General features: G+C 39.5%; 1 long non-coding RNA gene across 2 annotated transcripts; it reads right to left on the bottom strand.

Moving 5' to 3' along the window:
• Nucleotides 1-2,148: 2,148 nt before the first annotated feature.
• On the bottom strand, nt 2,149-11,353 carry LOC144075026 (uncharacterized). 2 transcript variants are annotated; one of them, XR_013300448.1, is made up of 4 exons: nt 11,256-11,353; nt 7,151-7,274; nt 2,622-2,727; nt 2,149-2,554 (listed from the first exon to the last, which is right to left on the bottom strand). It is a non-coding gene; the product is annotated as an uncharacterized LOC144075026 (long non-coding RNA). The 2 variants fall into 2 exon arrangements; XR_013300447.1 differs by having other exon boundaries at nt 2,149-2,727.
• Nucleotides 11,354-12,051: the final 698 nt, after the last annotated feature.

Genomic DNA, 12,051 nt, shown 5'->3' with positions numbered 1-12,051 from the left:
TCGTATTTGCACTCTCTTCTCTCTAGGGCACAGGTGTCAAAGTGGCGGCCCGGGGGCCAAATCTGGCCCGCTGCATCATTTTCTGCGGCCCGAGAAAGTACATCATGAGTACCGACTTTCTGTTTTAGGATCAAATTAAAATGAAGAGTATACATGTATATTCAATTTGCTGATTTTCCCCCTTTTAAATCAAGAATTGTAATTTTTTAATCCATTTTTTCTGTGTTTTGAGTTCAAAAATCATTTTGTAAAATCTAAAAATATATATAAAAAAGCTAAAATAAACATTGTTTTAGATTTGTAAAAAACTGAATATTCAGGGCTTTTAATCCAGTTCTTTTAATCCATTTATTTAAAAAAAATCTAAATATTATATCTAAAATGGTCCGGCCCACATAAAATCGAGTTGACGTTAATGCGGCCCGCGAACCAACCCGAGTCTGACACCCTAGAGTCTAGGGTGATGGACGCAACTAGGAAACTATGGAGGCTTTGGATATAACAACATTGCAACAACAAAAAAATGACTAATCTAGTCTTGTGAGAAAACAAACATTTTCTCAACATATATCATCATTGTTACTATTCTTGACCCTGTGTCTTCGTTTTGCTCTTTTACATTTTGCAGAATATCCATTTGGGTCATTGTTGACCATTGCACTTTTCCTAAAATGTACTAGGTGTTGCTTGTCTACTGACAAACTAAATTCAAAACTGTCATGAGCCCTAACTAGGCGATTTTTAAAAAAAATATATATATAAACAGGCAACGACAACACTTAACTTCGATTTCAACTACTAATTTGACGACCATGTTCCCAACCATACTCTTCTTGCTCATTTTAGCGACCAACACATAGCGACAACCTTACAAGTGGTTACAAAGTCAGTTTAGAAATATCTTGACCCTTCAAATACGGTGTACGGCGCATTGGTGGAAGAGGGGGAAAAGGGGGCTGGGGGGGGTCAGGATGAAGGAAAGCCATCAGTGGGGGCGGATCAGGACAAGATCAATGGGTGTGACGAGGAGTGCATGAGGCAGCGGGGCCTTAAAGTAGGCCAATAAATAACACCCCAGTCAAGCAGACCCCGCCCCGTCCCTCCTTTGGAGCCCCCTCCTTGCCCCCCAACCCAGCCGACCGGGCCCCATGATAGGATCCGCCGCTATGTGTGTGCGTGTTTGGGGTGAGGGGGGTTATAGTGCACAATACATCTCTCATACGGGATCGCCTCCTGCTTCCATTTGTTGCTCATTCGTCTTTCAACATGTGTGTGAGTTTGTTTAGTGGGTGGGGACTCCGTAGAAATGGGGGTGCCCGAAACCCCCTGTCTGTAATACTACTTTATATACCGCCGTGTCAATAAGCTGGTGGTTTAAACATGACCCCCTTTGGGCTTCACTCTTAAGACTTGAAAAAGGACAAATACTACATTCTCGCTACAGTCTGAGGAGGCAACAATAGTTCTGACTGTGAGTTGTATATGAACGATAACAATCCGCAATACGACTCTAAAAGTAATGTCAGACATGGTGTTCTATATTTAAATGCACTTCCATTCATCTATTTACAATAGGGCTTCTGATACTAGTGAGAGTGATAGATATGATTGCGTACTCAAATCCGGGTAATGGTTTCACAGTGACTAGTGGTGACCACACAAAATAAACACTTTCAAAACAAACATTTTCACATGCCTGAGTTGTTTGTTTGTTTTTAACCAACTCACTTGTTGAATAAAAAAAACATGACGTTAATGGCGCTAGTCATAAGGTACTACTGAGTATATATATACACACATATATACATACACCGTATTTTCACGACTATAAGGCACACTTAAAAGTCTTAAATTTTCTCCAAAATAGACAGGGTGCCTTATAATCCAGTATGCTTTATAAATGAGGGAAAAAAATAAAGTGTCATTCATTGAGGGTGCGCCTTATAATGCGGTGCGCCTTATAGTCGTGAAAATACGGTATATATCCTAAAAAATTGTGTACATTTCTTTCAATTTTATAAAAAACACCGCAGTTTATTAATGACACACAAGTTGTATTTATCATTTTGGAAGACCTACTTTAAATTGTACTAAATGTAGCATTGGAAATTACAGGGTAGTGTCTTTTTTGTGTGTGTTTTGCTTTTAGTATATTTAAATGTAGTGTGTACATGTTAATATATTCATTTTTTAGGTGACATATTGGTTTAAGATCCATTACACTGTCGCCATTTTTTATTCCAGTTTTTTTTCATGCAGTGACGCCAATCGGTTTTGTCAGAATGACAATTGTTATTGTCTTACAGCCCCTTAGCTACACGTCACAAGAGTTGGATTTCATTTTGAATGTGTAGGAGGAAGCGACAGTCTGATGAGGGGGAAAAAACACGGAACATTTAGCTGCCAGCTGTCTGCCTGAATAAAATAAATCCACTTCAAGCTCTACAAACGATTGCTCGGTGGAAGTCGAAATGCTTGCCAAGAGTTCGAATCTGCAGGTAGTTGCAGCCACAGCAGGTTGTTAGCGGAGATGATATGCTGGTGAATTTAGTGTCTGCCAAAATTCTTAAGTGAAGGCAGCGACTACAAATGACTACCAGATGCCGTTGGCTGAGATTTACCTGCGTGCCAGAAACTTGCTCCGACGGACGTTGCGCAAGTTGTGACGAAAAAAACCCCAGCGGTTTCCAAATCGAGGTTTTTGGACGCCCGCCATAATCCAGACTCCTAAAGGAGGAAAAAAATAAGAGAAAATGCACTTTGTAGTGTTTGTATTGGTGAATAAAAACAGGAGATACAAAGCATCAAGTTTGAATTTAGGGTCCTTTAAGCCCTCTGCAGTCAAAATGGCAGCCAATGAGTTAAGAATGAACCTTTAAATAAACCAAATAAGACAGAAATGGCCCAAATTCAGCAATCAACACACAGAACGCAGCCCGGCAAACCCAAATCAATAGAAAATGATTAAAAAATGTACTGTAAGTACCCTGAAATGAGGCAAAATGAACTCATAGCCTGCCATTGACAATGATTGACTTACTATTTGGCATGAATGTGGCCCCCCGCGAACCAAATTGATCTTAACGCTGCTGATATGGAGTGTTTCAATCGAACCACGATGAAATCTTTCAATGGGTTGAAGAGAAAATGTGCTGCTTCCAAAAATTCCCCCCGTACGAGAAAATGCTGAATGGGAATTCCAATCTAATCTCATCTGTCAACGCATCCGTTAATGAAGAAGGGGCTCAAACCGCCTCCCTAATGCGATCTCAAGGGTCCTCAGTTGGACCCAAGGGGGAATTCACTTTTAGCCTGAAGTAACCAGGTATAGCCACTGCGCTTTGGCTTCAAATTAACTTGTAAAATTGACGTTTTGGTTTCTTTTTTTGTACCACAATTGTTCCAGGTCTTTGATTCTAAATGTGTTCCTTCAATACTCTTCTTCTCCCTCGAGAATTTGGTCAAAAACCTCGCAAGATAAGCCATCACGTCCAGTTTTCATCCTCCTCGGTGACTTATATTTTTCCCCTTGTCCTAAACATGGCTTATTTATGCTCAAAAACAATAACCTATTACCTTCTTTATTTTCCAGATTCAATAAAAATTAATTACTGGAACCACATAACTCTATAAATCAATCATTCCAACCTTAATTGTTCCTTCTTTCCCTCTACCTCCAAGTCTGACAATTTTAGGCTGTGCTATAATGGAGATTTACATCGAAAAAAAGGGAAAATATGTCACCTTTCTGCCATATTTTGCATTGGTTGGCAGTAAATTCAACACTTTGAAATCTTGCCAGTGAAGCTGCCAACTGGACTTGACATGTCGACACTCTATAGGGATCAATTTTTTTTTATAAAACGACATCACAGAACTCTTTTGATTGACACGGGGGTGCCGAAACGTCTTGAAAGGGCCCATAAAGCACGGCAAAGCAGTGCAAACTTCAGCACCTTCATGCCTAAAATTTCTGTGTGTTGACACGGCATTTTTGGATTAGTGGACCGCCGCTCTTGCGGAAATGTCATATGCTTTAAAATGTTCCGCTCTTTGTGGGAAAATAGGAGGAGAAGAGCGTTTTTTGGGGGAAAAACGTTATTGGATCGGTATGTTCAGTAGGAAACATGATGCAGTATTTAATGGCTGCTGGTTATCAAATGTTATTTTATGCTGTGTGTGGATCAAGGGAGACTATGTTTTTTATTTTACACGGAATAAGACGAACGGTTGAAAAATAGATCCTCATTCACTTTTCTAACATCAGTCGTATATTTTTTAGAGCTTTGGGAAAATGTGCATTATATGGAAGATGATTAGGGCTACTGACAAAAAAATGAAAAGGTGGCCAATTCATGTATCTGAGAATAAAGACAGGATTCTGACCATGAAGCAATTATTCTGAGATTAGAGTCAGAAATATAACTTTAGTCAGATTTCTGAGAATAAAGTCAGACTTTTAATTTTAGCGTCAGAACTGTGAAATCAAGGTCATAATTTTGAGATTTGTCATAATTTTGAGATTAAAGTCATCATTCTGAGATTAAAGTCAGAAGTGTGAGATTAAAGTCAGAAGTGTGAGATTAAAGTCAGAATTCTGAGATTAAAATCAGAATTCTGAGATTAAAGTCAGAATTCTGACTTTAATCTCAGAATTCTGACTTTAATCTCAGAATTCTGAGATTAAAGTCATCATCCTGAGATTAAAGTCAACATTCTGAGATTATAGTCATCGTTCTGAGATTATAGTCATCATTCTGAGATTAAAGTCATCATTCTGAAATTAAAGTCATCATTTTGAGATTAAAATTATAATTTTGAGATTAAAGTCGTCATTCTGAGATCAAAATCATGATTCTGACCATGAAGCAATTATTCTGAGATTAGAGTCAGAAATATAACTTTAGTCAGATTTCTGAGAATAAAGTCAGACTTTTAATTTTAGCGTCAGAACTGTGAAATCAAGGTCATAATTTTGAGATTTGTCATAATTTTGAGATTAAAGTCATCATTCTGAGATTAAAGTCAGAAGTGTGAGATTAAAGTCAGAAGTGTGAGATTAAAGTCAGAATTCTGAGATTAAAATCAGAATTCTGAGATTAAAGTCAGAATTCTGACTTTAATCTCAGAATTCTGACTTTAATCTCAGAATTCTGAGATTAAAGTCATCATCCTGAGATTAAAGTCAACATTCTGAGATTATAGTCATCGTTCTGAGATTATAGTCATCATTCTGAGATTAAAGTCATCATTCTGAAATTAAAGTCATCATTTTGAGATTAAAATTATAATTTTGAGATTAAAGTCGTCATTCTGAGATCAAAATCATGATTCTGAGATTAAAATCATAATTTTGAGTTTAAAGTCACAATTCTGAGATTAAAGTCATAATTTTGAGATTAGGATCAGAATCTTGCCCACCTTTGTTTTTAATTTATTTTATTCCAAATACTACTATCGTTTTCCAGAACTTGAAACGGTCTCAGTGGTGAAAAATCCATCCTGGCTAATCCCTCCAGTCAAATGCATCCCCGTGTGATTTCCAAGCACGATTTCTGCCAAATCCATTTAAACGATGAAAACCAAAGTTTGGATGTTTACCTTCTTAAAAGGACTCTTTGTGGCGTCTATTTCAAAAGGCTAAACGACGAAGAACAAAACATGTCAGGTAACACCAACAAAACGCTTGAAGCCTCCACGCCTCCTCACTCGCAACACTTTTTAATCCCCATTTATTCGGTAATTACACGCTGCCTTCTTGCAAAGCCTATTAAAAATCACCAATTTTCTCTCTGGTTTATATTACGCCATTTAGTGAAAGGTTCTCCGTCGTTCCTACGTGTTTCTCGGGAAGAAATAAAAATACTAATCCTCTTCTGTTTTTAAATGCTATTTGCTTTGAGAGTGGGGGTGCTATAGTAAAGAGAGGCAAATTGTCAACTGCCGTTGTCAGGTGGAGAGAAACCAGAAGGCCGAGAAAACGTTTTGTCAGAAACATGTTAACATCAAGATCTGCTATTTATCCATTTTGTTAAGTATACACAGCTGTCAAATACAACGAAACTTCCGTAGTTTACTACTACAGTATTTACCAAACGACTAAACACCCATTTTGTATTTAAAAACAAAAACATTTTTTTAACAGCAATTTACATGAAAAAAAATTCAAGTGCTGAAAGTTTTCATTTTTTGGCTTGACATTTTAACAGAAAATAAATGTCAAAACGCAACATCATGTTCTAATTCATTTCATTTTCTGAATGGCTTTATCCTCACTAGGGTCGCGGGGGGTGCTGGGGCCTATCCCAGCTGACTTCCGTGACCGGACGCTTGGTCGCCCGGACGTTTGGTCGCCCGGACGTTTGGTCGCCCGGACGTTTGGTCGCCCGGACGTTTGGTCGCCCGGACGTTTGGTCGCCCGGACGTTTGGTCCCCGGACGTTTGGTCGCCCGGACGTTTGGTCGCCCGGACGTTTGGTCGCCCGGACGTTTGGTCGCCGGACATTTGGTCGCCCGGGTGAATATAATTTTGAGAGCTGGTTTCAACACTAGAAATTTAGATATTAAACTCTCTCTCATGAATATAATTTTGAAAGCTGGTTTCAACAGTAAACTCTCTGTCATGTCGTCAAACATCCGGCGACCAAACGTCCGGGCGACCAAACGTCCAAGTACCGCTGACTTCGGGCCAGAGGTGGGGAACACCTTGAACTGGTGGCCAGCCAATCGCGGGGCACAAGGAGACAAACACCCATTCACGCTCACACCCGGGCCTTTGTGGGTATCCTCCGGGTACTCCGGTTTCCTCCCACATTCCAAAAATATGCATGATAGGCTGAATGGACACTCTAAATTGCCCAGGCAATTTATAGTGTCCAATCAGCCTATCATGCATGTTTTTTTTAATGTGGGAGGAGATCGGAGTACCCGGAGAAACCCCATGCAGGCCCGGGGAGAACATGCAAACTCCACACAGACCACCCCAACTTGAATATTCAATCCTAAAATTTGTCACTAGCAAACTCATAGGTGTTGGCACCCTGTTTTCCAACCATGACACGCATCGGGGTGCCGTGAACTACAATGGTTCTTCACTGACACCAACCTTCCCTATTTCACAATTGGACAAAAATGAACTATTACACACGCACCACACTCGCGTCTCCACTGGATTCCATCCGGGCTTGCACGTGGAGGCCCATTTCAGTGGAGGAGAAATATTGCAATGACTTTTGATGCTTGCAAATGGATGGGCTGCATCTCTGTCGCTTATCTCTGAAAGAAAAAGAGAGAAATCCCCTTTTATGTCTGGCAGCCAGTAGTCGCCTTAGAGCCGCAATATATAAGAAGCTTGTGTGGAAGATGAAAGGAACAGTAGTATAGTACGCTGATACGTTTGGCCCCGAGACAAGCCAGGATAGAAAGATGTGAAGATGCAGTGTGATTCACACAGAGGGGAAAAAAAGGAAAAAAAAAGTGTGGGTGCAAGGGAGAAGAGAGATTCACATAGTGCGGAATGACGTTCCCGTTCAGTGTTGCGAGAATTGGAACGTGGCGCTCGGAGCAAATACCTGTGACACACACATACACTGCTATTGTGTGAAATCAGCCAGGAAAACTGTGATTCATCACATTGAGTAATACTCAGTGTCCAATAAAATGGCATCAACAAGTACATTTTACACAATAAAGTGGGGAGAACGTTTAAGTATGCCTTCCAAAGAAAGTGTATAGTCAGCGGTCATGTAGCTCAACATTTTCATGAAACGAATTAAGAACTGAATCGTGGGGCCGTTTAATCTATTTTGAAAAAAAAGTCATAGTAGGAATAACTTTAACTGACGTAGTTGAACCGGGAAGCAACTCCAGACGTGTACTAGCATGTCAAACTAGTAGATCCTTTCTGGAAATGACCCACAAAAGATTGACAAGTACATCATAACTCTCTCTTATCTGAAATTGCTAAACTGTTATCGAGCCTAGTCGTTAAACGACACCAAAAACAGTAAAAAAAAATAGGCTGCAATACTCTTATCTCATTTTCTGCACCGCTTTATCCTCATTAGGGTCGCGGGGGGTGCTGGAGCCTACCCCAGCTGACAGTGGCCAGCCAATCGCAGGGCACAAGGAGACAAATGACAACCATGCACACTTACACCCATACCTAGGGGCAATTTAGTGTCCAATCAGCCTAAAAAGCCATGTTTTTGGAATGTGGGAGGAAACTGGAGTACCCGGAGGAAACCCATGCATGCTGCAATACTATTCAAACAAAATCTCATTAGAACTAAAACGATCGAATCTACAAGCTACAACAATAGAGAACGTTAAGCACAACTGTACGCTTCCATCTACGGCACATGGGTCAAAGTGGCGGCCCGGGGGCCAAATCTGGCCCGCCGCATCATTTTGTGTGGCCCGGGAAAGTAACTCATGAGTGCCAACTTTCTGTTTTAGGATCAAACTAAAATGAAGAGTAGAGATGTATATTAAATTTCCTGAGTTTCCCCCTTTTAAATCAATAATTGTAATTTTTTTATCCATTTTTTCTGTATTTTTAGTTCAAAAATCATTTTGTAAAATCTAAAAATATATTTTAAAAAAGCTAAAATAAACATTGTTTTAGATCTATAAAAAACTGAATATTCAGGTCCTTTAATCCATTTATTAAAAAAAATATCTAAATATTATATCTAAAATGGTCCGACCCACATGAAATCAAGTTGACGTTCAAGCGGCCCGCGAACCAACCCGAGTCTGACACCCTTGGTCTAGTTCACATGTGTCAAAGTGGCGGCCCGGGGGCCAAATCTGGCCCGCGGCAGCATTTTGTGTGGCCCGGGAAAGTAAATCATGAGTAATTTTTTAATCCATTTTTTTCTGTTTTTAGTTCAAAAATCATTTTGTAAAATCTAAAAAAATATATAAAAAAGCTAAAATAAACATTGTTTTAATCTATAAAAAACCTGAATATTCAGGGCTTTTAATCCGGTTCATTTAATCAATTTATAAAAAAAAAAATCTAAATATGATATCTAAAATGGTCCGGCCCACATGAAATCGAGTTGACGTTAAGGCGGCCCGCGAACCAACCCGAGTCTGACACCCCTGATCTACGGGTTCGACATCATCGGCAACAAGCTCATTAAACACCGTCTTCCTACCCTGTGATTTGCATAGGTGGTCGTCATGGCAACCTTTCAGCCCCAAATAATGGCCTTTTAGTGGCCTTTCTCTTGAACAGCGTTGGCAGCTGCGTGACCAGCCAATGGCACCATTTTGATCACGAACTGGGTACAATCACCTGACTACCTGACTACCCGGCACCCCCAAACTGCATCCCCTCCCCCCCCTCCTCCACATCAAACAAAACCCATCATATGCCAGCCTGTGCGTCTGTTCCGCTTCGGCGCTTTGTTGTTTCTAAGGCAACGTGGAGGCAATCTCCTTGTTTTCGTGTCAACGCGCATAATGAAAACATCATCACCGTTTCCCGGCGCTGTCAATCAACGATGGGAAAAGCACAGGCATGTGACTTCCCCGATGATAATCACACACTGGCTATCAAAAAAAATCCTGCTGAGGTCACACGACTCGCATGCCAGCGGCCATAAAATGCATTTTCAGCGTTTCGCCTTCGCAATGGAAATACGTAAACGCGTGGCCACGTTTAAACTGTCGGCTGTTGATTTTAATAGCGGTTTCATGGCAGGAAAGAGATGGCGGCGTTCCCGTCCTTTCGACACGCGGACGCGTGGGCGGTGTGATGCCAGCGAGGTGTTGGAAACACACTGCGATTGGTCCACTTTTCATCGCGGCGCCACGACAGCTCTCATCCTTTGAGATTTGGCGGCTGTTCCGCTTGACTGCTTAAATAAATGAGCTCTTCTCCAATTTGACCTGCATGTTTTACATCCAAACCATTAACCACACTCACCGTTTATGCTAAATCACTCTAGTACGTACTGTATTTGTGCGTCTATCCCAAGGGTGTCAAACTCGGGTTGGTTCGCGGACCGCAATGACATCAACTCGATTTCATCTGGATCGGACCATTTTAGATATAATATTTAGATTTTTTTTTTTTTGATTATAAGAACTGTATAAAAAGCCCTAAATATTCAGTTTTTTAATAGATATAAAACAGTTTATTTGAACTTTTTTTTCTTAGTTAGGGAAAACATCTAATAATCATTTGTTTATCATTTCAAATGGAAACCATTTTTTTAATTACCGTATTTTCACGACTATAAGGCGCACCGCATTATAAGGCGCACCCTCAATGAATAACAGATTTTAATTTTTTTTCCATATATCCACTGGATTATAAGGCGCCCCGTCTATTTTTGGAGACACTTTAAGACTTTTAAGTGCGCCTTATAGTCGTGAAAATACGGTATATTCAATATTAAAGTGGAAAACCGAAAATATTTTTATATATTTATTTATTTATTTATATTAGAAAATGCTTCTTAACCTAAAAACACCAAAAGAAAAAATGGATTACTGATTTAAAAAGGGGGAAATCAGGAAATATAATATACATCTATAATCTTCATTTGAATTTGATCCTAAAACAGAAAGTTGGCACTCATGATTTACTTACTCGGGCCGCACAAAATGATACGGCGGGCCAGTTTTGGCCCCTGGGTCGGCACTTTGACACCTGTGGTTTATGCATATTTGAGGCTACCAATTAAATAACTGTTCTAGTTAATGTCACCATTTACAGTGGATATAGCAGAGGTAGTGTATTGAAACTGCTGTTATTTATATTATTAGTTATTAAACCTATGTGCTTGAGATACACGAGTATACTATGTTATGATGTTAGGAATTATGGTCATGTTGCTGGAATCCATGCAAAGGGGGAAAAACGATGCTGATGGTTTTTAAACTTTAAACAATTTAAAGTTGTGTCATCATGTTTGCCCGGAAAAGGAGTGATGGAAAAGAACCAACTATGACTGTAATTTTTTCTTCTCACACATGGCGAGAAAAGCTATAAGAAATGTGTCAAAACAGCTGTATGGATGTGCATCAATTTTAGAAATATGATGAGGCTAAGCCTGGGGAATGTTTTAATTGGCAAAAAAAGACTTCAAGTTGGAAACGTGAACATGCAACCGACTTGATGAGACATTGCACAAATGCGGAACATAATGTGGATTGGTGTATTAACAATTCAATTTGCGAGTGAATGCCGAATAAAGATCAATTATATGTGCAGTGTAAGGGAATATTAACTCAACTCACCTCTGTTCACGAGAATCGGGCCCGTAGTTACTAAACTAAAATAAAAATAAAAGATATGTCGTTGTATTAAACGTACACACTGAGCACGCCGATGATTGCATACAATAAATTAAACCACCTGTTTGAGTTCAACAGGAAGTTAGACTAATCGGTAAACAGGAAGTTAGCATTTTTTTTTGTTAACAAGACAAACACGTGTCCATTGTTTACGTCAAAATTGCATTAAAAAAATCTCGAAAAATAACATCAAGTTGAGTTTTGACTATTTTCTCCCACTTCAGAGGTCTGAATTACGAAAAGAATAACAAATTTAGCAGAGCAATACATGTTATGGAAACCATTTTCGATGTCGATTCAGCAGATAGGACAAGAAAAACCTAAGTGAAACTCAAAAGAATCAGGTTTGACCATCTGTTTAGCAGAGGGCATCGCCTTTTGACTCAACTTTGTTTCGTTTAGTGGGTATTGTGACCCGGATACCGAACACTCGTGCAAACAAGTGGGGTTGCGCACCGAGAAGCAGATGGGAAATTTCAATGAGCTGGAAAATCTAACTCACAAGATAGTCTTCCAGGTAGAACATGGATCAACTTGGTTTAACAGCGCCCTCGCGTGGCCATTTCAAACAAGAACGTTATTAAAAATGAACTCCCTATATAGGCCAAACATTTCCACATTTTCAAACCCGTTCTACATACTTTGCATGAATAAAAAAAAACATTCTCAATACATTCATCAATAACCATTAATCATGTGTTAATTTCTTTGTAAGTGACACAAACAAGCACAATTGATC

This window comes from Stigmatopora argus, chromosome 5 (assembly GCF_051989625.1).
Source record: "Stigmatopora argus isolate UIUO_Sarg chromosome 5, RoL_Sarg_1.0, whole genome shotgun sequence".
Taxonomy (NCBI): Eukaryota; Metazoa; Chordata; class Actinopteri; order Syngnathiformes; family Syngnathidae; genus Stigmatopora; species Stigmatopora argus.
This window is presented reverse-complemented; position numbering and strand designations above follow the sequence as displayed.